Source organism: Kryptolebias marmoratus, linkage group LG15 (genome assembly GCF_001649575.2).
Source record: "Kryptolebias marmoratus isolate JLee-2015 linkage group LG15, ASM164957v2, whole genome shotgun sequence".
Taxonomy (NCBI): Eukaryota; Metazoa; Chordata; class Actinopteri; order Cyprinodontiformes; family Rivulidae; genus Kryptolebias; species Kryptolebias marmoratus.
Window position 1 is genome coordinate 33,634,977 of NC_051444.1, and position 4,627 is coordinate 33,639,603.

At 38.0% G+C, this 4,627-nt stretch overlaps 1 protein-coding gene across 2 annotated transcripts in view; it reads left to right on the forward strand.

Annotated features, from left to right (window-relative positions):
* The first annotated feature begins 2,476 nt into the window (after positions 1 to 2,476).
* Positions 2,477 to 4,627, forward strand: part of LOC108250636 (uncharacterized protein KIAA0895-like) — a 43,237-nt gene continuing 41,086 nt past the window's right edge. Inside the window, exon 1 of one of the 2 annotated variants that reach the window (XM_037979979.1) lies at positions 2,477 to 2,713. The gene's annotated coding sequence lies outside the window, so the exon portion shown is untranslated. The remainder of the gene's footprint in view (positions 2,714 to 4,627) is intronic. The other variant, XM_017440612.3, reaches the window with a different exon arrangement.

The window sequence follows — 4,627 nt, forward strand, 5'->3', positions numbered from 1 at the left end:
TCCACCAAACACCTTTAAGAACTCTGAGAGCTGATGATCCTGATCTGCTGCAGCTGGCGAAGATTAGGCTGCTGACCAATCAGGGAACGGGTAGGAACAAAACAGGAAGCAAAATGACAGATTGCCACAATAACTAATTCCTGATTAATGAGTTCAGTTCTTCAATAAAGGTATTCAGAGGTTGGATCATGTGTTGCAGCAGGTTTTTGATGATTTTATTAATGTAATTAGTAACCTTGTAATGTTGTGTCTGTGCCGTATGACTCCTCAGTCCAAGGCTAATTTCTCCCAAGAGAGCCAAAGAGATTTTAACTTTGACTTTTTTTAAATCCTGAAACTCTTAGTTAACAGTTCCTTCACCATCAGGCAAAAACATGTATAAGGATAAGGGATCACAATAATTAATAGATTACACTCCTCATCTTAAAAAGAGTCTGTTTGGCAGAAGTTGACCAAAGTTTTACTGTTCAAAGGTCAGAAACTTTTGAAAATAGAAAAAAATCAGCTCAATTTCAGCTAATTTTTAATTTCTTTTTCTTTTTTCAGTAGTCTGCCTGAAAAATGCTGATTTTGTCTTCTGCTTTTATCATTGCTGTTTGTGGACTTCTATTTCTGCCTCTTGACCAGGTTGTCATTGGAAATATATGGTTCTGAATTGACTAACCTGTTTAATTAATGGTTATTTATAATAATAATAATGTTAATCATTATTAAAGTTCCATTTTCCATTTACGTTTATACTCCTATTATTTACAGTTAATCCTGCTCTTATTGTAATGGCATAATGATTAATACCTATTGTTGTATTTTTTGTTGTATTTATATCAATGAACCACTCACAATGACCAGCTAATGAATTTGATACAATTAATAAATCAATTACTGACTCCATTCCTGATCTTACATTGATTCTTGCTTGCCTCCCATCATTAATACACACAAGATGTTTCATTTTCATTAATTCTTCCATAACGTATCTAATGTTGGTTTTAATCATGTCTCCTGATCACAAACAATCCCTGGTTTCTCATCAAGATCATCAATATAACCTTTAAGTTCCTGTCCGTTAGCGATTAAACTTCTTGGTTCCATTGTAATATTTGCATATATTTTTGTCACTTGGTGGTCCTATTCTCCCATCTACTTCCAACCTTTTATGTATGTTCTTCCAAGATCCCTCTTTAAACCCCAAAAACTTTTCAGCGCCTCTCACTATTATTTTAATCTTCTCTGTTTTATGCTTGGCTTTGTCAGTACAGGTCAGTGAAGAGTTCTGGTTTGAGTCAGCCTTATATGCACCAGGTGATCAGCTGTCATCCTAGACAGCTATGGGCAATTAAGCTCCACCTGTCACCCAGGAACTGAAAAGAATGGTTGTTGGAGAGTTAAAGAAACAGTACACTGGAATCCTAACAAGAATAATTAAACCCAGACATATCAACATGTAGAAAAGTTGGATTTTAAGCTGTTTTCATTCTTTGTCTTTATTTTTTTCACAATCACTGCACACTGAATGTAGTTCATGTTTCTTTTCTATGCTGTCTCTGTATGCTCTGGCAGGTTTGATGTGCTAATGTTGTCTTTGCCAACAACAAAAGTCATTTTGTGTAATCATGGTGATGTAAAGTCATATGATGAGATATGGGGTCAACAAAAATAGAGAATTGCTACTAAAAACATGGTCATTTCAACAATTTTTACTTATATAGTAAATCTGTTGTAATGTTATTTGATCAGATGATCACAAACAATGTACACTGTAAATTTAAAACAGCCTCCATTTTACTTCTGAAAAATTAATGCTAAAATCATTTTACATGAGTTTGTTTTTACTGTTCCTCCATGTTCAGAAATGATCACATATCATTTAGCATTCAATTCAAACTGATTCCTGTCTTTATATTTATCAGAAAGAACGCAAAACTTGCTGTGAATTTATTAAAATACATTGATTCTTATGTCACACTGTGTGTTTTTTATCCCCATTGACCAGTGACCTCATTATTTAACATTAAATCACCACAATTTTACAAAGTGGCTTGTTATTAAAATATCTGTAGTTTGCTAAAGTAACTGTAGACCGCTTTCTTTATCACTGCAAGTACTTCCCAAATCTCATTGCATCCAGGACTTTTGGAACATGATTATGTCAGTGACAATAAACTATATTGGTCTATTTCTTGAGGTATCTGCATTTTAAACTAACTGAACGACTTACTGGTCATGGTTAAGAGGCTAAACCATAATAAATAAATAAATCTGAAAGTAGTCAAGTTGAAAAACTTGAAATGAAAATGAGTGAAAAAAACAAAGTAAAACAAAATATTCGACATAAAGTTGTTTAAACATTTCTATTTGTTGTTCAGTCAATTTTGGATATTTTACTGTAGGTTTTATACTTATTCTACTATCTGGACCAACGTACGTCGCTCTTTGTGTTGTACGTGATGACGCAGAGGAGCACGGCGTCCGCAGCGTGATCCGTCATTTCTTCCAACTCGACCACCGTTTGTTGGCCGCCTCCCCGGTTGCAGCTTCCTCTAGCAGCCGCCGCCTCGGGCCCCACTCTTCCCTGAACCGTAATCCGGTCATCACTATCCCAGCTGCCGGATAAGAGCCAGCCCAGTCCCGCTCTGGCGTGTGGGGCCGCGTCGGGCAGCAGTGACCGCTGAAACCTGGATTTCCCCGGAAGAGGAGCGGGACTGTCCGCCCGGTGAGTGTTTATCTGACTTGTTCTATCGGTTTGCGGAGTTAAAGAGCTCCTCGCGGTGCTGCTGCTGAACTGATTTTTTTTTCTCAAAGTAAAACGCTACTTTGAATCTTCTTAGTGGCTGTTCATTTTTCATGTAAAAAATAATTAGCGACTGAATGTTAATTTTATAATTTTTTCCCACCTTCGGGGGTTTTGTTTCTGACCGGATATCACGTGTTGAACAGCTGGTCTGTTGTCCACACTGACACGCGCTGTCACGCCTTTTAAAACTAAGGTTCTACTATAACTGTCTATTTTCTCCACTATAGTAAATACTAAAATCACATTTTTGCATATATTGATAAAAATCATTAAAACATTGGTTCCACTTTAGTTTTATTGCTTTGGCTCATCAAATGAATTTAATTTAGAAATATCAACTTCTGCATTTTAAACCTGCAATATCTTCTAAGAAGTTAGTATGGTATTGTATTACCACTTTAAAATGTTCCAGTTTCTTGTCCAAACACTTTTGATGTTTGGACACAGAAATGAGCATGATTAATTTGTAATTCTTTATAGGATCCCCAGTGAGACATGTCTCAATATTTCTGCACTACTGATGTATGCACAGCTAAAATGATAATAAAGATTGATTTGATTTTAAGTGTTTGTTATTTGTGTCTTGTTCTTCCTGCAAACATGTCTAAAAGAGTTAAAATGTCATAGTGTATTTTTGGTTTTAAATTCTCCATAACTTTCTGGTCAGAACTGCAGGTGGGACAGTTCAGGGGTCTCATTTATAAAACTGGCATACGCACAAAACAGGGGCTGAAACTTGCATATGTCACTTTCCATGTAAAGTTTGTGATCTATAAAATATAAACTTGACGGGAAAATGTGCAGTCCCTCACACAAACTCTGAGCCATACGTACCATATACGCTTGTTTTGGAGACAGGGGAAACTGGAGACACAGATGGTGAGGTGGGGAACTGAAGCCACACTGCATCGTGATTCCTCTCAGATATTTAATTTCACTCCATAATCAAACTTTAATCTTAGATCGACTTCAACATAAGCTATTAAAACAGCAGATTTATTTATGCTTCTGCTGGTGAGCCATAAGTTTTCTCCCCATCACATTCCTCTCCCTGGATGATCACCAGGGTGATGTGTACCACAGATTAACACACGAGGGGACAGTGGCTCCCCCCTCAAGTGCTGCCTTCTAACCCCCTTTCCAAACCCTCAGAGTGCAGAAGAGGCACACTGTAATACCGCTCCCTCACGTTTGCATGCCCAACCAGTTTTTGGCAGACCATCACTTTTCGGCACGACACCTGTCATCCATCTTTCAAAAGGTGTCAGTTCAGGTACGCCCTGACCACCTCCTGTGGCTGACAGGCTGTGGCATTGGCTGGTTAGTCACTTTTTTGAGTCCACCCTAAAATTTGACCACTTTGTCTTCACCCCAGCCATGGTCCTCTCTGTCCCACTCACAGAATTAACAGTAATAACGTGTTGCCGCTCACAACGCTTCATTTTATTTGTAACGCCACTACTGTGGCTCCCAAAAATTATATTTTTTTCTGTTCTCCACCTCTCTCACTAGCATATCAAGTTCTGCCTCGTTGAAATTTTGTTTCTTTGCTCTTTTCTCTGTGGTTGCCATTGGTAACCATGAAATAACATTGATTTGCTGTATGGCATCAAATTTACAGTATTAAAGCACACCTCCTCTGCGCTCTGGGAGTTTAGAAAGAGAAACAATAAATAGTCATCACTGACTGTATTTTTATCAGCTAAGCTAGCAACGTGCCTTAACTCTTCTGCAGCTGTCTGAGACATCTCTGCTAGACTTCACTTCCTCTCAAATGAGGCGTTCTCCTGAAACGGCCAAAAGCGCAGGCATGCACAATCGATCTGCACATGG